The sequence below is a fragment of the Muntiacus reevesi genome, chromosome 3 (genome assembly GCF_963930625.1).
Source record: "Muntiacus reevesi chromosome 3, mMunRee1.1, whole genome shotgun sequence".
NCBI classification, from domain to species: Eukaryota; Metazoa; Chordata; class Mammalia; order Artiodactyla; family Cervidae; genus Muntiacus; species Muntiacus reevesi.
In genome coordinates, this window is record NC_089251.1 from 247,544,901 (window position 1) to 247,568,020 (window position 23,120).

Consider the following 23,120-nt stretch of genomic DNA (forward strand, 5'->3'; position numbering starts at 1 on the left):
GCGGCGGAACGGGAGGGCCGGGCGCCGGGCTGCACCTGCGCGCAGGCCGCGGCCCCGCCCCGCCCCGCCCCGCGCGCCCGCCCGCCCGCTCGCCAGCCAGGCCAGTTGGTCTGGCCGCCTGGAGGCGGGAGAGAGTGGGAGGAGCCGCGCGGCACTGGGCGGGCGGGAGCTAGAGATCCAGCCTTGCCTGCCTGACCCCGCGGTACCCCGGAGAGGCGTCTTCCGCCCTCCCTACACGTGGGCGCCTCGGCCTGGGATCTCCGCTTCCTTCCCCGCGCGTGCCATGCGTTGCCAGTACGCGCACATTTCACCCTCGGGACCTCGAACCACCTTCGCCTGACCGCCTGCTGGCAGAAGGGTCGACTCGGGTCTAGTGATTAGCCGCGCCAGCCCTGCTTGGCTGCCGCTGAGTCTTCGGGGACCACGGCCCCAGCTCGCCTTCTTTCCCCATAACTCTTCACTCAGTCTGATGATGAGAAGCTGGTAAACTTTCTTAAAGGTTAAAAAAAGGACTAAAGGAAACCTGTGATCTAAGGAATCCTTTGTTGCCTTAATTTATTGTTCAGGCATTTTACAAGCACAGAATCCCTGGATGAGTTTAACAACCAATATTCACACACACACACACACACACACACACACCTTTTCCTCTGGAGGGTTAAAAGCAGGGACCTTTAGAATTTAGGAAATGTAGGTGTCAATCTGGGTTCCACTACTCATAAGAGTTTATACTGATGATGGGTACAAAGTGTGAGCTATTTAGCTTCCTTCTGTTTCATAGCTCCCCTGTACTCAGACACCTGTTTTTATAAATACAAGGTTTTGGTGACAAGGGAGCTAGACTGAGACAATTTAAATAGTGTATATGTATCATACACTCTTCTTATGAAGTTCAACAGTCGGCTTTCACAGAGTTGCTTGTGAAAAAAGAGGAACCATTACTTTAAAAGCTCAAGAATCCCAGAGAGCCCAATCTGTCCAGCAACCAGCCACTCCAATATTAATTGAAAACGTTCCCCAGCCGAGGAGTAATAGCACTGTCTTCAACTTACCACTGTTCTTAGGCCACATCTCAACACTTCTTCAATCTCTATATCTCTGCAATCTACCCATTCCTTTCAATTCACACTATCAAGTTCATGAGTCTGTTTCTCTATTTGCAGCTACATCTTTTACTTGCACTTTTGACCGCCTTGAAAGTGCCTTGACAAAGCAGGTCACAAAGATATTAGTGAGCTAGGCAGAGTTTCAGGAGTGGCCAATCGCTGCTGCTAAAAGTTACCCAATAAGGAGTCTCCATTTCTAACTCACTGGGTGAAACATGACTCGAAGTCACTGGGGTCAATTCACATTCATGGGGAAGAGGATCTGACTGGCCTGGTTTAGGGAAAGTTCTACCAAAGGTCCCATCAGCAGTCATGTGGGTAAAAACGTCTCTGACTGATCTCTCTACTAATGAAGCAGGTATGTCTCAGAGGAGATCCTAGTAGGTACATTGTATTCTACATAATAAATGAAGACTCAGAGACAAACAGGATATTAAGAATTAACACTAATGCCAAGACTAATAAAATGACTTTGAACATATGAAAGCTTGTCCTTGAGCCTTTTGCACAAAGGGAACTCTACTTAGTACCTGTTGGGCTCAGGGATTAGGTGAAGCCTAGAGGAAAGAATCAGGAGTAGTCTAGAATGGAAATTGAGCAAAAGATCTCTGTCAAAGGAAGGATGAGAATAGACCATTATTAGATCAGCTCAACATAAGGGTGCTGCCAAGAAAAGATAAATGGGGTAAAAAAAAGTAGAGCCCTTGGGATGGGGGGTTGGGGTGGAAGGGAGGCACAAGAGAGAGGGGATATATGTATACATATAGCTGATTCAATTTGTTGTACAAGATAAACTAATACAATATAGTAAAAGCAATTATACTCCAATTTTTTTTTTAAAGTAGACAAGAGCTCATATTTTTCACTCCTTATTATTATAAGCTTTCAGAAATTTTCCTACCTTTCCAGGCATCAGTCAATGACCAGGGATCAGGTGAGTTGACCAAAGGTCACAAAGGATCTAGGAAGTGGTTTGGAGTCAATAATTTATCCACCACCACCCCATACAGTAGCTCAGTTGGAAATCCAGAGATTTACTGATCTTGTACAGAAACCTAAGGTCAGGAGACAGGAAGACTTTACAGAGAGAAGAAGAGAAAGAAAGGAGGAAAATGGAGTAGTGACACATTCACCATAGGCTTGCAAGGCTGGACTACACCTGTTGGCCAACCTCATCCACATCTGTTACAGGTGTAACAGGTAGCAAAATAATAGTAATAACTACACCAAGAGGAAAACTGAGTCCTGATAATAACTTTAGAGGGGAAAGGAACAGCTTGCAAAAAAATAAGTACCTTGGGGGAGGGGAGCAGGGGGAATTGAGGACCTATTGGTCAAATGGTACAAACTTGTAGTTAGAAGGTAAATGAGACCTGGAGATCTAACGTATAGCATTGTGATTATAGTTAACAATACTATATTATATATATTTGGAAGTTGCTAAAAGGCTAGATCGTAAATATTCTCATCACAAAAAAGAAATAACAATTGTGTGAGGTGACAGAGGTGCAGTGAAGACAAATATGGTCCTTGCCCTCAAGGAGCTCGCAGTCTAACAAGGAAGGCAAACAAGTAATTATACATATAACTATCTAAGAACTTGATTTAAAAAAATCTATAGAATACTTAAGTACTTTGATTACAATTTCACAATTTAAAATACACCATTACCAGGACTTCCTAGGCAATCCAGCAGTTAAGACACCATGCTTCCCTGCAGTGGGCACAGATTCAATCTCTAGTTGGGGAACTAAGATCCTGCATATAGCCCAACTTGGCCAAAAAATAGGGGGAAAATTTGTTAATAAAAACTAAATAAAATATACTACCACTTTGACTTTCATTTACTTGTAGGACTTCTGATATTATATTCCAGACAGTGCATAATCACCCCCTTTCCCTGTTCCATTACCAGCAGTACTTAGACCCAGGCAGGCATCAGTGAAGAAGCAGATTTTCAATTTTCATTCTTCCACTTGATAGATCGTGATTTTTTAATCTTTGAAATTTGACCATAAGTTACCTGTGAAGTAAAACATGTTTAATCATCTGCTCTGTATTCTGGAATTGCTCATAGTGTTTGAAAGAATGCTGATTGATTAAGGAGTCCAGCTTTCATCATAGAAACTGCTAGAATTCTGTTATCTAATGTCTATCATAATTCATGAGTAAAGATTTAGGAAGTCTTTTTTCTTTTTTCATGAAGTCTTAAAAGAAGATTTTACATGCTATTTCCCCAAAGGCAACAGAAAAAGACATATGCTAATCTAAAAATGTAAATATACTATTAAAGCATTAGGTAGGATGCTTTTAGCTGCAAGTAATAGAAATTCGGTCATGTATGGATGTGAGAGTTGGACTGTGAAGAAAGCTGAGCACCGAAAAATTGATGCTTTTGAACTGTGGTGTTGGAGAAGATTCTTGAGAGTTCCTTGGACTGCAAGGAGATCCAAGCAGTCCATCCTAAAGGAGATCAGTCCTGGGTGTTCATTGGAAGGACTGATGCTGAAACTGAAACTGTAATACTTTGACCACCTCATGTGAAGAGTTAACTCATTGGAAAAGATCCTGATGCTGGGAGGGATTGGGGGCAGGAGGAGAAGGGGACGACAGAGGATGAGATGGCTGAATGGCATCACCAACTCGATGAACTTGAGTTTGAGTAGACTCTGGGAGTTGCTGATGGACAGGGAGGCCTGGCATGCTGTGATTCATGGGGTCGCAAAGAGTTGGACACAACTGAGCGACTGAACTGAACTGAACTGAATAGAAATTCCTATTCAATGGAAATTTGTCCTATATAACAGAACGTTCAGAGAAGAAGAACTTCAGGATTGATGGATTCTGTAGCTGAACACTATTTTCACGGATCCTGATTCTTTCTGTATCACAGCTCTGTCTTCTCTGGACATCTTCTAGTTTCATCTTCAGGTTAACAGCAAGAAGACTGCTGTGGCACTTCTAGGCAACACATCCTGAAATGACAATATTCAGAGAGGGTAAGGAAAATAAACCATTTCTTCTTATAACTCTTTCTTAGATAAAAGGAAATGGATCCTAGAAATCCTCTAGCAGACTTCTTCCATTGGGCAAATTGAAGTCTCACGCCTATACTCAAACCAAACACTGGCAGGGGAAGTGGGGTTAGCCTGAGACCTTGGGCCTAGAATATAGCTCAGCTTCATCTGAGGCACCTGACTGTGGCTAGGTCTCTGAGCAAAATCAAGGTTGTATAAGAAAAGGGCACCTGTGTCCACTTATACTTCCTGAACCATTTTTCAAGATAACAGCTAGAATATAGAATGATAATTCTGAAAGAAATTAGTGGCATTAGTGGTCATCTGATTAAATGTACATAATTGTAATAGATATTGGTACACCTTGTTCAATGAGAAAACACAAGAAAATTGATCATCTTCTGATAACATAGTGGTGTTACATAATGAGAGTATGTGAAAATAATATTTTTATTAACCTTTGCAAGATACTTAAAATTCCAGTCATGAGAAGTGAAATTACTTACCAAAATGAACTGGAAATTGGGGGATCTTGCCTGTAGGTCACCAAACTGATGGCCTCTCATAGTAGCACCAGCTCAGGATAATATTTCACCTTCATTACACTATTGAACCTGTGTGGTTCATTTCAGAGAATATTTGTCCTAGTCAGCATAGGACAGATTATAATACAGTAACAGACTACTTTAGGGACTTCCATGGTGGTCCAGTGGCTAAGAGTCCACACTTCCAGTGAAGGAGCCCTAGATTATATCCCTGGTCAGGGAACTAGATCTCACATGCCACAACTAAGAGTTTGCATGCCACAACTAAAGATCCTGCATGCCACAGCTGAAAAGCTTGCATGCCACAATAAAGATCAAAGATTCCTTGTGCCACAAGTATGACCCAACATAATCAAATAAATAAATAAATAAATATTTTTCTAAGAAGACAGTTCCAAAATGTCCAGGGAAGAGGTCACAGAATAAAACAATTCTCTTACATAAAGTCCCCTGGAGCTCTGCTAGTTTTGTCCATGAGTTGGCTCACCACTTGCAGGCTGTTTCAGTCTCTAAATCCTTCCATATCAAAGTGCTCCCCCCACAAAGTGACATTTCATTGTCCAAATGAAGTCACATGACCACATCAACCTTCAAGGGGCAGAGGATCCCTGTACCTAGCAGTAGAGGAGAATTAGATACTAATACATAGTGATAATGCCTGACACAATATTCATAATAGATTCACAAATAGATTCTACGAAGGATGTTCTTGCTAAATCAATTTTCTGTCGTCACTATATGAAACACAGCAATCAAGGGTGCCCTTCTTTCTAAATGATTCTTATGAAGAAGTCATGACTGATGTCCCTTTGGTGGTGCCTGTTCACCCCATGGCCCCTTCCTTCTAAGAACAATCCATTCCCTCCCCAAACTGAGGGGGCAAGCCTGAACCTTCTTGTTTATAGCACGTGAATTTTAGCCTCAGGAGATTGGACGAGCGGTGAGTGAAAGCCCAGTCCAAGCTGGGCTATCTAGATTCTCTTTCTCTTGAGAAGTTGGACACGACATAACAATAATTACTGTCAACTACCTAAAGGCAACATAGAATCAGGGCTATGTCATACACTTTCTTGACAGTACAGACAAAGCTCTTTGAAAGAAAGAAAAAACAGGCAGGCAGGAAAAAAGCAGTAATCAATCACCCACATGGTCCTTTAATCACAAGTTCTGACTTTCAGGTCACAGTCTAGTCCTCCTAAAGTTCTGTATATTTTCTGAATTTGGACTCTGTGAAATAGCTCTGTATTCTACCAAGACTTTCATCTTCTGTTTAAATTGGTTTCCAATGGGTTTCTATTTTTTACAACCAAACAATGGTTGCAATAGACAAAGCAAAGAACAACTGACACGGTCCTGAAAATAATTCATGTCTGTTAGGGGTCCATTGGTCCAATGTTCCTCTTACCTGTAGTTTTAAATTATAAGACTTTATTTCCCAGAATGTGTTCTGTACAATGGTGATTCTCTAAGCTCTGTGGAACAACAGATCTAGGATCGGTTAAGTTTTAGAAGGTGGCTTCCCTGGTGGCTCAGACGGTAAAGAATCTGCCTGCAATGCAGGAGACTCAGATTCAATCTCTGGGTCAGGAAGATCCCCTGGAGAGGGAAACGGCAATCCACTTCAGTATTCTCACCTGGAGAATCCCATGGACAGAGGAGCCAAACATGACTGAGCAGAAGTGCTGTATCCTGCATTTCCCTTTGGGAGACTGTAATATACATGAATATATTTAAGGATCTGAGAAATCCTACAATGAAGAGACCTATCAAGTCTCCTTAACCCACCATTACCTGCATTTTCATATAATGCACATTAAAATCTCTGAGAGTATGTGCTCTAAAGAATCAACTCTTTGGAAGTTGATATTAAATAGTGATTTAGGAGGAGTCCTTTTTCTGCAGCAGAAACCTGTTGAACAATGCTTTCTTCCCTTGCTTTTTTAACAACTCCCTAGTGACAAAAAATGATTATTTAACAAGGAAAAAAAACATGAGTACCAACCTAAAGAAAGCATTGCTCCCACCAGATGTCTCACTACCAAGATGAAACTTAAAATTAAGAGCCTTGTGCTTTATCTTACTCTAGATGAGAAAATGCCTTTTCAGGAGAAGGGAAAGATCTCCAAAGAGTGGGATGAAACATGTATGTTTTCTTGAGTGACCTTAGAAATTACTGATGGATCTCCTAGAAGCTCTCTTTGGGTTATCCTGCCCTACAGCTGATAGGCAAAGCCCTGACTAAGATAACCACTGTTTTATATTATCTCTGTGCCTTATACAAATTAATAGGACTTTAAAGACTACTCAGTGCTTTGGCTTCCTGGCCAACTGAAGCAATACCAGCTCAGGTTGACTGTCCTTGAAAGTTGACCAGATTACACACAATGATCTGAGAATCAAGAGAAGAAGTAGCACTGTACTCACAATCATCTTCAAGATCAAATGATTTTCTTCTGCTTCCATTTCTGTCCTTCTTAGGTTTTTAGGTAGAGAACAAAAATAGTTACTATCTTCCTATTGCTTATCTTACTAACCCCCCTATTGGGTGCCAGATACTGTCTTTACATTTTACATTTGGGACCTAAGATATTAAATGTACAGGTAAGGGTTGTGCTAAGTCGCTTCAGTCATGTCTGACTCTTAGCAACCCCAGGCTCCTCTGTCCGCCAGGCTCCTCTGTCCATGGGATTCTCCAGGCAAGAATACTGGCGTGGGTTGCCAGGCCCTCCTCCAGAGGATCATCCCTCCTCCAGGGGATCTTCCCGCCTGAAGGATAGAGCCCATGTCTCTTACGCCTTTTACATTGGCAGGCAGATTCTTTACCACTGAGCCGCCAGGTAAGGGTTACTATGCCTCTTTCGTAGCTAAGGACACCAAATCCATAAAAGGTTAGGCGATTTTATTAGCATTCCTTATTAGGCAATAACCTAACTACCAAACCAATTCCGTCTGATTCTAGATGCACTTTCTATTTAAACATGCTTGTCACACAACAGCCAAATAATGTTTTACATATAGTAAATGATGCAGTCTGTCTAACAGTATAGATGAAGAATAAAGGGGTGTATATATGTATGCTTGTGTGCCCACATGTCTATGTATGCTTTTAACTGGAGCAAAAGATTAACTCAAATATTTCATGTAAAAAAACTGACCTCAAAGGGAACTTCTGGCTAGGATTTCATTTTTTAATCATGAATATTTCAGTCAGTAAATAGGACTATTAACATTATTGGAAGACATCTTCAGTGTATCTATAGGCTTTGATATTCAAGGACAAACAAGAGCCTGGAAACATTAAGGCTTCAGTGTTCATGACATGACCAGGATTATCTAAATTGATGCAGTGATTAAAATGTTTTGTCAGGGAACAGTTTATTCAGAGAATCCTGGATGAATTGCTGTGAAATCATTGGTGAACTATTAAATGATGCATATAAGCAGGAAGATGAGGTCCCAGAACTGTGCTCCTTCCCATTTCATCTGTCTTTTAACTTCAATTCTCATTACAGCTTGAAGAAAAGTATTTTCTAATGATGCTTATAAAATAAACAAAGAACGCTGCCTGACAAAGTACCAAGAAGACTGTTTTAAAACAAATAAGCATAACTGTATATCAAGTTGGTGACACAGCCACACAAAGAGAAGAACTATTTTTTAAGTTTTTTATAACATAAGACTTTGACTATATATTCTTAGAAATAGGTATTCTAAGTACAAAAAGAAAGGTAAATTTTTAATTTCTTCTAGTAGTCTCAAAACTGATAAAAATATTGGTATCATTTTGAAATTATTTTATGAATATCATAGAGCAAATGATTATGTTAAATGTGTTGGGATCCAAAATGTATAAAATGAGCCCACAATACCTTTTACCTGAGAGCAAGGAAGTTACCAAAGACTGTTGGGATCATATCAAAATGACACAAAAGTCAACTTCCTCCAGCCAAATATGGAACAATTTAACCATCCAAAGTAAAAATTATTGCAACAAATTGAAACATGTTGAATGTATAAAATCCACGCATTCACATGATATGAAAAAGAGAAAGATAATTAATTACATAAATACACAAAAAGTTATTGGTCATCATTAGAAGTAGTTAGGGCATTGTATGAGCTTGTTAGAGCTGCCATAATAAAGTACCATGGACTAGGTGACTTCAATAACAGAAATTTATATTTTCACAATTCTGGAGGCTAGAAATCCAAGATCAAGGTGTCAGCAAAGTTGATTTCTTCTGAGGCCTGTCTCCTTGGCTTGCAGAGGGCCACATTTTCCCAGTATCTTCATATGGCCTTCCCTCTGTATATATCTGGGTCTACATTTTCTCTTCTTATAAGGATACCAGTCCTGTTGGATTAGGGACCACCACAGTAACTATGTTTTAACTTAATTACCTTTTAAAGACTTATCTCCAAACACATATTGGGGGTTAGAACTTCAATATATGAATTTGAGGGAGGACACAACTTAGTATTGATATAACAACAGGCCCCAAGTCCTTACTTGGAAAATTAAAAATTAAAGAAAAAGAAAAAATAATTTATTCTGTCTGTCCCATATAAAATACACTAAACATCCCTTATTAAGAAGGGGAATCCAGTTAATAAATGCAAACAAAATGATAGAAAAACACTATTTTTGTGGTATAGGCAGTGCTCATCAATGGATGATTAAACAATTAAGGAAAAAAGGTTGATAGTACACTTTTCAATGATTAAACTATTACCACTTGAATCTACCAGCATCACTATAGTGGGATGACCAGATATTACATGCCTGCGGATGTGATGCATCATAGCTTACACGGCACCACCTGTGAGATAGTCTTGCTTAAGAAGCTACAACTGAATTTAATTGAACCTTTAGTTTTAACTTTCAGTTTATAGGAGATACAGTGGATGTGGGACTAGTTGAATTACACTATGAAGAAGCAATTTTCCAAATCCAGAAGGTAAGATATTCTACAGGGTAACTACCCTGATTTTATTAACAAGTCAGCAGCATGAGTATGCAGGTCAGGAAGCAACAGTTAGAACTGGACGTGGAACAACAGACTGGTTCCAAATCGGAAAAGGAGTACGATAAGGCTATATATTGTCACCTGCTTATTTAACTTATATGCAGAGTACATCATGAGAAACGCTAGGCTGGAAGAAGCACAAGGTGGAATCAAGATTGCTGGGAGAAATATCAATAACCTCAGATATGCAGATGACACCACCCTTATGTCAGAAAGCAAAGAACTAAAGAGCCTCTTGATGAAAGTGAAAGAGGAGAGTGAAAAAGTTGGTTTAAAGCTCAACATTCAGAGAACTAAGATCATGGTATCCAGTGCCATCACTTCATGGCAAATAGATGGGGAAACAGTGGAAACAGTGTCAGACTTTATTTTGGGGAGCTCAAAAATCACTGCAGATGGTGACTGTGGCCATGAAATTAAAAGACGCTTACTCCTTGGAAGAAAAGTTATGACCAACTTAGACAGCATATTAAAAAGCAGAGACATTACTTTGCCAACAAAGGTCCATCTAGTCAGGGCTATGGTTTTTCCAGTAGTCGTGTATGGATGTGAGAGTTGGACTATAAAGAAAGCTGAGCACCAAAGAATTGATGCTTTTGAAGTGTGGTATTGGAGAAGACTCTTGAGAGTCCCTTGGACAGCAAGGAGATCCAACCAGTCCATCCTAAAGGAAATCAGCCCTGAATATTCATTGGAAGGACTGATGTTGAAGCTGAAACTCCAATACTTTGGCCACCTGATGCAAAGAACTAACTCATTTGAAAAGACCCTGATGCTGGGAAAGATTGAGGGCGGGAGAAGAAGGGGACGACAGAAGATGAGATGGTTGGATGGCATCACCGACTCGATAGACATAAGTTTGAATAAACTACAGGAGCTGGTAATGGACAGGGAGGCCTGGCGTGCTGCAGTTCATGGGGTCACAAGTCAGACACGGCTGAGCGACTGAACTGAACTGAACTGAACCGAACAGCATGAGAAAATTAAAAAAGGAAAGATGACTGTTCCAGATTAAAAGAGTCACAACAAAATGGAATGTGTCGACCTTATTTTAATCCTGATTGAACAAACCAATCATAAAGTGTTTTTGAGATAATCAGAAAAAAATTTATCATTATCAGTGCAATGATATTAGGGAAGTAGTGTTAACTTTTAGGTGTGATACTATTATATTTTTTAAGTCTTTATTTTATACAGAAGTGTTTAAGATACTTCTTATATTATAGAGAAATATCAGACATTTGCTTTTAAAAAATACAGAAGAGAAAGAAAGAGGGAGAAAGGGATAAATAATAGATGTGGCAAAATGTTGATAATTGTTGAAACCGCTAGACCAATAGTTCTCAAAAGGGGTCTCCCAACCTGCAGCAGTAGCATCACTTGAGAATCTGTTAGAAATGCTAACTTATCGGACCCACCCCAAACTCACTGGATCAGAAATTCTGTGGATAGGGTCCAGCAATCTGCAGATTAACAAACCATCCAGGTGATTCCCATGCAGCTGAAGTTTGAGAACCACTGCGGTAGACAAAGTGGGAGGAGTCTGAGAATTTTAAGTGTTGAATATTTTTCAGTACAATTAGAAACTGTCATTATAAAAAAAAAGTTAAAAAAAACTATTTGTAGTATATGCAAGAGTCTGAAGGAAAATAAATTGTAACTACCTCCAGGGGTTTGTCATAACATAAATAACCCTAAGAAGTGAATTGTAGAATATCTCTCAATAAAGCTGTTTAAAAGAGACAGTAAGTTAGTATTTTTCTGTGGTTCTCCTCGAAGGTGACTTTAATATTTATTTATTTATATTTTAATTATTTCTTTGACTGTGCCAGGTCTTAGCACAGCACACAGGATCTTTAGTGGTGGCATAGGGGGTCTAGTTCCCTTACCAAGGACCAAACCCATGTCCCCTGCATTGGGAACATGGAGTCTTAACCACTGGCTCACCAGGAAAGTCCGCAAGGTGCCGTTATAAGGCTTCATATTTTTTCTTTCTAAGACAGAGAGCTTCCCTTCCATTCTCTCCTTTATTAAATATTTACTGAATTTAACGCTGTACAGGAACTCTGCTGTGGGATGGGGAGATAAAGATGGAGAAAACACAGTTGCCTGGGCCTCCCAGCTGATCCAGCGGTTAAGAATCTGCCTTGCAATGCAGGGGACACCCGTTCCATCCCTGATCCTGGAAGATCACACATGCTGCAGAGTAACTAAGCCCCTGTGCCATGACTGCTAAACCTGAGCTTTGGGGCCCGCCAGCCGCAACTACTGAGCCCAAGCGCCACAACTGCTGAAGCCTGGGTGCCACGGAGCCCCATGCTCTGCAACAAGAGAAACCACTGCAAGGAGAAACCCGAGCACCACGGCTAGAGAGTAACCCCCACTCTCCGCAACTGTAGAAAGCCAGAGTGCAGCAATGAAAACCCAGCACAGTCATAGATGAATAAGTTTAAAAAAAAGAAAGAAAGAAACTGAGAACTAATGAAAACACACACAGTTGCTTTCCTCAGTGGTTGCATAGCGTAATGGGGAAAAGAGATAAAGGAATCACGGTGTGAGTGACGGCCAAACTGGGATGAGCTAATGCAGTGTGGCACCAACACTGCCAGTGACTGGAGCAGAAGACACTTGTCCTGAGTTGTAAAGGCTGAGTTGAGATTAATGAGACGGAGGGGAAGTCTTAGAGAAACGCAAGAATACCACTCACTCACAGAGTCACAATAAAGAGCTGCAGGTGGCTAGAGCAAAGAAAGGAGTTTATGGTAGCAATGGACAGAGAACCAATCCTAAAGGATTTTCACCTTGCTGTCTCAATAAATATTTCTGTGAATGTACATAGGTGTAGTGAAGTCTCTAGCAACTGGAAAATAATCCTAAGAGTCAGACTATGAAATTTTGAAAGTCTAGAGTCATCAAAAGGAACAATTTGGCCTAAAACCATTACTTACATTTATATAGAACTATACTGCTGAAGAGAATGCCAAGAGACTCCTTTGTATAGCAGTGTTAGTTAAATATAGCTACCTAATCATTTGTGAATAAACTGAAATGAGCTATCTTGGAAAAGTATAGAAATGTCACTATTCTTTAACCACAGATTCCATCTTAGATGTGAGGTGTTAAAGCAGGTCTTTCATGCTATCTGAAGACATTTTTAGTGTTGGTGTCCTAACCCATGTTTGTCTGTTTTTTTAAGTCAAAATCTCAGGACTGTTGTGCCTATCAAATATAACTATCTTCTGTTGCATTTTCTATCTATTCCACAGATGTTAACGTAAAATAAAGTGAATGTAATGAATAGAATTTTGTCAGCTGGTTTGACAGCATTAAACCAACCAAAGGATTCCATAAGTAACAAAAGATTTTTACATAGAAATGTAATTAAAATTATTATCAAAATAAACAAGGAACATAACTACCTCCTCCATGTTGTTTGAATAATACATGCTGAAAGAGGAAATTAAGTTCAGTAAAAGTCAATTCATTGAGACTAATAAAGAAGGATTTGGAGTTCAGTCGCTCAGTCATGTCTGACTCTTTGCAGCCCCATGGACTGTAGCCTACCAGGCTCCTTTGTCCATGGAATTTTCCAGGCAAGAATACGGGAGCAGGTTGCCATTTCCCCATCCAGGGGTCTTCCTAACCTGACCCACAGATTGAACTCTCTTCTCTTGCATCTCCTACATTGGCAGACTGATTTTTCACCCACTAGTGCCACCTGGAAAGCCCCTTCTATACATTAACTTTATAAAATAAGAATTTTATTTTATAAAATTTTTGTTATATTTTATTTTTTAAAAAAGAATTTATGATATAAACAAGGTTTCTAGAGTAGTATTGCTTAAAATCACCAATCATAGTTTTCTCTATGTTAAACCTGAAGTTTTCCTATTAATTGTAAAATATTGAGTGTTACAGTATGCTAAAAAGAATATAGGCTTTGGAGCCAGATAACCTAGACTTGAATTCTAGTATTACTGCTTACAAGCTATGTCATTTGGACCCACTTGTTTGTCTCAGCCTCCATTTCCTGATCCTACCACCATCTTCCTCACAAAGATTTTACGAGGTCTAATGACAAAGGTGGTGTATAACGGCAAGCTAGCTACCTGGCACAAGATGAAAGCATTCTCTGGATATTATTAGTTCCCTTCAGCTATAGTCTTCTGTACAGACAAAACTTTGTGGCTTTAACACAAATATTTAGTACTTCTCATATTTTCTGCGGTTTATTTGGGTAGTTCTGCTTCAGTGGAATTGCGAGGCTAGGCACTGGGATTGCTAGAAGATCCAAAATGGCCTTACTCATTTGGCTGACATCTGATGGTTGTCTGCAGGGACTGTTGGTTAGGGCACCTCAGTCCTCTCTACATGCCCTTTCTCTGTCACTCAGGTGTCTCACAGCCTAGTGGCTGGGCTCAAAGAGGGAGCATTTCAGTAGCAGTAGGCAATTGGAAGCTATCAAGTCTCTTAAGGTCTAGTTCCAGAGACCTAGATTATCACTTTGTCAACATCCTACTGCCCAAAGCCAACCTGGATTCAAGGAATGGGAAATAGTACCATTTTTTAATGTGAAGAGTGGCAAGGATACAAGTAGGGGAAGTATTTGTGGGGGACAAATCTTTGGAAACACTACTCTAACGCACCTTCTGGCCACAACAGTTCATATCTTTCCCATGTGTAAAATATACTCGCTTCTCGGAACCCCTAAAATCTCATACCTTTATGGCATCAGGTCAAAGTCCAGGACTTTGTCAAATAAGGTTCAGGAGCAACTAAAGATCTTCAAGGTGGTCTCTCAGGTGTAGCCCTTAGTCACAAAGACCTGTGTAAACTAAAAAGACAAATTGCTTGTCCCACCTGCATCCAACAATACCATGGTGAAAAAGGATAACCACAATAGACACCTTCATTCAAAAAGAGGGGGATAGTGATCCCACTCCTGGATGTATGTTCAGAGGAAACTCTAATTCAAAAAGATACATGCAGCCCAATGTTCATAGCAGCACAATTTACAGTAGCCAAGACATGGAACCAACCTAATGTCCATCTATAGATAAATAGATAAAGAAAATGCGATACATTAGCCATAAAAAAGCATGAAATAACGCCATTTGCAGCAACATGGATGGACCTAGAGATTATCCTACAAAGTGAAGTAAGTCAAAAAAAGAAAGACAAATACCATGTGATATCACCTATGTGTGTGTGCTCAATTGCTCAGTTGTGTTCAACTCCTCGTGACCTCATAGACTGTAGCAGGCTCCTCTGCCATGGAATTTTCCAGGCAAAAATACTGGAGTGGGTTGCCATTGCCTAAAACTATGCTTTTTCCAGTAGTCATATATGGGTGTGAGAGCTGGACCATAAAGAAAGCTGAGTGCTGAAGAATTGATGCTTTTGGACTGTGGTACTGGGGAAGACTCTTGAGAGTCCCTTGGACTGCAAGGAGATCCAACCAGTCCATCTTAAAGGAAATCAGTACTGAACATTCACTGGAAGGACTGATGCTGAAGCTGAAACTCTAATACTTTGGCCACCTGATGCAAAGAACTGACTCACAGGAAAAGACCCTAATGCTGGGAAAGATTGAAGGCAGGAAGAGAAGGGGATGACAGAAAATGAGATGGTTGGATGGCATCACCGGCTGGATGGACATGAGTTTGAGCAAGCTCTGGGACTTGGTGATGAACAGGGAAGCCTGGCGTGCTGCAGTCTATGGGGTTGCAAAGAGTCAGATACGACTGAGTGACTGAACTGAACTGCAAGGGATCTTCCCTACCCAGGGATCAAACTCATGTCTGTTGCATTGACAGTCAGATTCTTTACCCTGAGCCACCTGGGAAGCCGAGTATTAGTTATATGTGGAATCTAATACGTGACATAAATGAACTTATTTATGAAACAGAAACAGACTCACAAACGTGGAAAACAAACTTATGGTTACCAAAGAGAAAAGGGGATGAGGGAGGATAGATGAGGAGTCTGGAACTAGCAGATACAAAATACTATATATAAAATAGATAATAAGGTCCTACTATCCAGCACCAGCTTCCCCAGGAGCTCAGACAGTAAAGAATCTTCCGCATTGCAGGGTACCCAAGTTCCATCCCTGAGTCAAGAAGATCCCCTGGAGAAGGGAATGGCTATCCACTCCAGTGTCCTTGCCTGGGAAATATCATGAACAGAGGCGCTTGGCAGGCTACTGTCCATGAGGTCGCAAAGAGTTGGACGCGACGGTGTGACTAAGTGTGCGCTGTATAGCACAGGGAACTATATTCAATATCCTATAATAAATCATAATGGAGAAGAATGTAAAAAAGAATTACATATATATGCATAACTGAATCACTTTGTGGTACACCAGAAAGTCGCACAATGTTGTAAATCAACTATACTTCAAATTAAAAAAAAAATGTTTAGGGGGTGAAGGGGGATAGGAGGCACGTAACAGTCACCAGACCATAGTAATTCTGGAATTAGGCCAAGCACATACCATCATTTCCTCCAACTCTGAGATCAGAGAAAGTGCCTTGATTAAGGCCCATTTCTGCTTGCTAGAGTAGTTCTTTCAGATTCTCTAGGCCCTCGATTCTGAGTCATTCTTCATTTTCTGTAAGAAACGGTCCATGTTTGCAACTGAGTAGCATTCTCTGCTTGCTTCTTGTCTGGAGAAAGTTCTGGGCTCAGAGGGCTCTTCTGTTTCTACACTATCTCAGCCCTTCGGACCATGCTTATATAATTCCTTTTTAAAAACTCTTCATGGGCTTCCAGCATATCACGTTTTAATCCTGTCTATTAGCTAAAAGCCACACCCACAAGTCTCTGTGAGACAGGCCCTCCCTCCATCTAGGATTTAGAGACAGATGCTACGCAACAATGTCTTTAAGATTCTTAGAAATCCTTTTTTCTAGCAAAGAAAACCCAAGCAGTGTGCACTGGAATTCTTGGAAGCCCTTTCATCTCTCCGGCAGCACCTTGGATTTGATCCTTGCCAGCATAGTCCTAGCTGGGGACTCTCTATTCATTTCTGTCTCATCATATGCAGCTTAGAAAAACCAACTGGTACTTGGAACGTGCTACCTGCAAATCTCCTTAGCCATCTTCACAAGTTCATGAGGTACGTTTTCTATCTTGTATATTACTATAGTCAGCAGGGCTGCCAAACTTTCCACCCCTACTTAACAGGGCTTGCTTTTTCTCCAGTATCCAATAACATTTTTATCACTCTCCTTCCAACTTCATTTACAGTCTCCTCAAAGCCCTTCTGGCCTCTGCCTTCCAGCTGGTCCCAAAGTCAATGCCACGTGTTTTTAGGTTTTTTATTACCATAGCACCTTACTTCCAGATTCCAATTTCTCTTAGCTCTCTATTGTTAAATGAATTTTTTTAAAAGCCCCAAACTTAGTGCATTAAAATGACTGTAATCATAATGGTCAAATCTAGAACATACATACACTTCTTTGCTCACGTGTTTGGTCCCTCAGTGCTCATACCTGTGGCCTGTCTCTCCACATGATATCTCATCCTCCAGGGTCACCACAGATTTCTCTCCAGAGGATAGTTTGGACTTGTTACATGATGGCTCAGGGTTCTAAGATGCCAGAGGTGAAGCGCCAGCCCTCTTAACCTTTGCACTGGAAGTCCTGGGAAACCACTTCTGTTGTGTTCAACCGGGCAGAGCAAGTCACAAGACCAGTGCAGATAGACGGGGAAGGGAAATAAACTCCATGTTATGAACTGAAGTTTTGCAAACCCCTAAAAATTTATATGTTGAAATCTAGTCCCCAGTGTGGTGGTATTACGAGGTGAGGCTATGGGAGGTAACTCGGTTATGAGGAGGGAGCCCTCCTGTGTGAGTTTAGTGCTCTTCTAAGAAAAGGCCAGACAGCTGGCCCTCGCTTGCTGCCATGTAGGGGAGGGTAGCACTTGAAGTCAACCGTTGACAACCTGGACGAAGTCTTTCACCGGGACCCCAAATATGCTGGCAACCTGATTTCAGGGCTTCCTACTTCCAGAACTATGAGAGAGAAGTTTCTGTTACTTAAGCTACCCAGTTTTTCGTGAGCTAAATGACTAAGCTGACTTTAGAAGTCACTAAGCTTCACTTCTAAAGATGAGGAACAATATGTGCACTCAGGGAAGGGGGAACAATTGGGGCTCAATTTTAGCTCCTGATTTTATTGCAACAGTTAAGCCTAGCCCTGCCATGCTTTGGGTAAATGACAGGAAGTCTGGGCTCTGAGTCCTTTCTTCCTATATGTTGGTGCACCTAAGTTTGGGGGTAGATCTCTGCCCAGAACAAACACTGCTGCTCTCATCCTCAAACCTCAAACATTCATCAGGGAATGTTGATTGACAAGTTCTTCCTTCCTTTTTCACTTCCTTTTCTTCTTCACTTTTTTTCCTTCCTTCCCTCTTTTTTCTTTTCTGTTTCCTTTCTTTTTTTCTCTTAAAGAGGCCATGAATGCATTCAACTGGTCTTGGTAAAGAAGTAGATCTTGTTTCTTAATCAAATTAATGATATTTCTTTTGACTCAATCACCTACATTGCTTAAATTATAAAATGTTATTTAAGACTTCCCTGGTGGTGCAATTGATAAAGAATTCACCTGCGCATGCAGGGGAAACAGGTTTGATCCCTGTCCAGGAAGATTCCACATGTGATGGAAGAACTAAGTGGTGACCCTGAGCTCTGGAGCCTGTGAGCCTCAGCTGCTGAGCCTACATGCTGCAGCTGCTGAAGTCTGCGCACACCTAGGGCCTGTGGTCTGCAGCAAGAGAAGCCGCTGCGAGATGAGAAGCCTGTGAACCACGACGAAGAGCAGCCCCCACTCGCCACCACTAGAGAAAGTCAGAGTGCAACAACGAAGACCCGGTGCAGCCATAAACAAACAAATAAAAATAAACATTTTTAAACATTATTTAAATCAATTACTATTTGACTGGTTCTCCCAAGGCACTTGCAAGAGAGTATGGCAAGCTGTACTTATTACTGGCAGATTCCACTCCGGGTTGTTTGACTGGAAACTCAGACTCAGAAGAAACTCAGACTCACCATTAAGAGTTCAGCACATGTAGTGAGACTTTTCAACAATGGGAATAATAAGATGCTTAATGTAGATAGACATCTTCAAGCCAAAAGGAAATATGACCAGTCATTAAGGGATTAAGCTTGACCTCAGATTTTAAAATCTTAAATCAGGTGACTTAGGTGTGACAGACAAGTATAACGAGGCAAAATAAACTAGCCATAGGGCAGTAAATTGGAGTAAATGTTTAATATATATTTCTATGTAGCATGTCTCTAGTAGTTTTATTCACTTTATTTTCTTGTTGAGATATAATTCACATATCATAAAATTCACCTTTTTAAGATGTACAACTCAGTATTTTTTAGTATATTCACAATGTGCAACTATTACCACTATCTAATTCTAGAACATTTTCACCACCTCAAAAAAACACTTCATACCCATTAGCATATATTCACTGGCTCTTTGCTTCTGGTTTCTTTCTCAGCAGTAACATGTATCAATACTTCCTTACTTTTTAAGGTCAAATTACATATGAATAATACAACATTTATTCATACATCAGTTAATAAACAATTGAATTTTTACTTCTTGTCTATTATGAATAATACTATGAAAACTTGTATACAGCTTTATTCACTTTAAAGGTTCCTATAGAATTTCCTAAATAAACCAGGTAAATGCTTTTCCATTTTTCGCTTTTTATTTTCATATTATAGAGAGGTGTTTTTTTTTTTTGGAAAACAATGCTGTCTAAAAGAAAACTGATTTCTAAGGGAGAAATTAGAGCAAATAATGAATAGTTAGATAAAGTGCAGAGTGTGAAGTTAGAAATTACAGGTCCACTTTACTAATCAAACTCATAACCCCAGGAGGATGACAAGAACATAAAAGAGAACTCAAGCTGTTTTTCAAGGGTAGGGGGGATTTATATAACAAAACTTTAAAGTTCTCTGGTTTCAAGATTTACAGGAAGTATAAACCAAATAAAATTGCCTTATTATGAAGATTTAGGCAAAGAATTCTTTCTAGCTAGCTATTTAACATCGCAAAAGGCAGAGCGCTTACCTCTCCTGTCCTGTTTCTTGTTTTGAGGGTGTTTTTGTTTTTACATATAATTAATGATCCCCAGATGTACTTGCTTTTCAGAACTCTATCTTTTCACTTTCATCTTCCTTAGGGAACAGAGGTTTCCAATATTTCCCCAAACCCAGAGTTTTAAAAAGACCAAACAACAGGGCCATGTTGACAGCATTTTTAAGAAATTTTCCTTTTGGGTCTGATATCAAACTCTCCTGTGAAAGCTCAGCGCATGCCTCCCCTTGTTAACACTGACTTCAGGACCTTGTCACTACCCGAAGTTGCTCTTTCCCCTGAATTATTTTTCCCCTGAAATTTTAAATTAGAAACCTCTTTGTTTTCATCCACTATTTCCTTTCTGTCTGCACGTCATGTGTCCTCTCTTTCATTAAACCAGCTTTTTGGTCTTCTCTCTGCTTAAATGTCTGGAGTTGTCAGACTTCTAACCCCTCCCAGTTCCTCTTCTTTCCCCTGGCCTGGATCCCAAAATATCAGCCACTCTCTCACCAGCCCCACCCTGTTCCCTCAGCCTGGGATTCTGGCCTCAACTGTCTCAGGCGTCCAAACAGAAATTTACCTCGTTCAAGTCCACACTGCTGTGAAAACCAGCTGAGAAATTATTCCATTCCCTTGCTATTCATGGTGGCCACGTCAAACCTTTACTAACATCTTCAAGACCCAGAATTTATCCAGCGTTCTCTTAGCAGAGCAAAAGCAAAACTAGAGGCATAGATCACGAACTCCTCGAATGCTCCTCCATCTAGTAACTTCTCTAAATCTTTCCTCATCCTTACATCTTTCCTCATCTCTTCATTGATCTCCTTCTCTGTACCTTGCGCCCCCTTAGCTTCCTTTGAGACCTTATCCTGTGGACTTGCTCATAAGAGTTTCAGGTTCTTCCATACCATCTCCTCCCAACTGTCTCTACATAGCACCCTAAAACCCCTCCTTCTAGCTTCCCCTTCTCTCTAGATTCTCTCTTAACTTCCTCATCAGCTCCCCTGCCTTCATTTTTCCCTCTCTACAACCCAATCCCCAGTGCAGACAGAGTATCCAAAACACAAATATAGTTGTACCATTTCCACAATTTCCCATGGTACCTCATGGTCTCCAGGATAAATTCCAAATTCCTCAGCCTGGTAGACAAGACCCTTCATCCTGTGAGCCCCACCGACCTCTCTAGCCCCATCTCTCCCAGCTCCCCAAGGAGCACATTATATGTCTGCTACAGCCAACATCCAGTTACCATCATATATTTTCATGTCTTCATGAACATCTGTATGACACAATATACTTTCAGATTATAGCAGGTTATTGGTCTACGAGAAGGTACTGAGAAAATTTCATATGGATGTGAAGTTATGATGGGGTGAATGTGTCCCTCCCCCGAAATTCGTGTGTTGAAGTCCTGATCTGTAGTACCTCAGAACTGATTCTTTGGAGACAGTGCCTGTAAAGAGGCAGTTAGGGTAAACTGAGGTCAGATGGTGATCCCTAATCCAAAATGACTGGTGTTCGTGTAAGAAGAAGAGGTTAGGACCCAGACAAAGAGGTAAGGCCATATGAAGACACAGAAAGATGGCTGTCTACAGTCCAAGGGGAGACTCTCAGAAAAAACCAACTCTGCTGACATCTTAATCTGGGACTTCCAGCCTCCAAAACTGTGAGGTAATTCATTTCTGTTGTTTAAGCCACCTGGTCTCTGGAGCTTTGTTATCACAGCCTGAGCAAACTAATACACTTCACACGTATGTACTCCTCCAGAATCTCCTTCTAAATATCTATTTAAGCCACCCACTGTCTCCTTCAAATATTGTGAATCCCATCTCCTCTGTAAGACACTTCTACTAGTACACAGCCCCTCTTACCTTGAGCTCCTTTCCTCCAGGGAGCCCTAAACTACCTACAGGCTCCGTGACATTATCACCATCATCAGTCTTCGAGGTTCTATATATTTCAGTTGCTTCTTTAACACAGAAATAATGAGAGTAGCATCTGTATTACCATATGATCTGACTCTCTCTTGACACCAAATATCAGGAACAGATATTTCTTTTCAGAGACACTGGTAGCCTTGGTGGTAGTAGTAGTGTTGGTCGCTTAGCTGTGTCCGACTCTTTGTGATCCCATGGACTGTAGCTCGACAGGCTCCTCTATCCATGAGATTGTCCAGGCAAGAATACTGGACTGGACTGCCATTCCCTTCTCCAGAGGATCTTCCCAACCCAGGGATCGAACCTGGGTCTCCTGCACTTCAGGAGGATTCCTTACTATTTGAGCTACAGAGAAGACCTGTAGGCTTAGAAACCATCATAATTTCACATCCATATGAAATTTTTCTCAGTATCTTCTAGTAGACCAACAACCTGATGTAATCTGAAAGTATATAGTGTCATATAGATGTTCATTCAGGAAGTTTCTCTTTATTTTAAAGATTCTTTAAATTATGCAATTAATGACATTTTAACAGTTTTTAACATTGAGCTTTTCAGATCTTACCTGTAGCGCTTATGCCTCCTAAAAGTGTGTTTTAAAGCATAGAGGTAAAGGATATGAGGGAATTTTACGTAAGGAAACAGGGAGTTGTAGAGTGCTGCTTTTAAAAGACACCCCCAAATAAAAAGTAGTCCTTGAAGATGTGAAATAGGTTACAACTTTGCCAGACCAGCTGGAGTTCTTACAAGATTGTAAAAGGCATTCTTCTTTTCAAGATGGCACTTTCTGCAGTAACGATGGAGACAGAATCTGGCTGCATGCTCTCTGAGGTCAGAGGAGTAGAGAGAAAGGAGCAATGACATGTGTCTGTATCCTTACTCATTAGAGCCAGAAAGAGCACCTTAGGCAGGCAGACAACAAAAGAGACTACAGGAAGATCACCTCTGTCACGATGAAGGCACTGGGAGAACCGTGTGCATGCCATATAGTTTGAGGTTGGCATCATCTCAGTAAGACTTTGCTTCAAGCATTTTTCCAGGTGATTGTATGACTACCCAGCTTTCTTATGACTCAATTATAACATTTTAAATGAAATGAGAATGTGGTACACACTTCAGCTGCAGGATTTAAGGGCAGAAATTTTATGTTGTAGGTAGAAGATAACACCTCCAAAAATCTAGTCTGAAAAAACAAACAAAAAAAGACAGCCCTGGGAATTACGGAGAAAGAGTTATCACAGATAACAGGGGACGGAAGGCTCCATAGTCTCATTTTCATTGCCTCCAGATGCTCTGCAGTGGTGCAGGAAGACAGACCCATTTCTGAGCTGGGTCCTCCTCACTTATTGCCCAAGTCACTATTCTCAACCTCTAGC

At 40.7% G+C, this 23,120-nt stretch overlaps 1 long non-coding RNA gene across 1 annotated transcript in view; it reads right to left on the reverse strand.

The window, feature by feature from the left end:
* Positions 1-3,978: 3,978 nt before the first annotated feature.
* Positions 3,979-23,120, reverse strand: part of LOC136165483 (uncharacterized) — a 58,092-nt gene continuing 38,950 nt past the window's right edge. Inside the window, exon 3 of the long non-coding RNA XR_010662524.1 lies at positions 3,979-4,081. This is a non-coding gene — a long non-coding RNA (uncharacterized lncRNA). The remainder of the gene's footprint in view (positions 4,082-23,120) is intronic.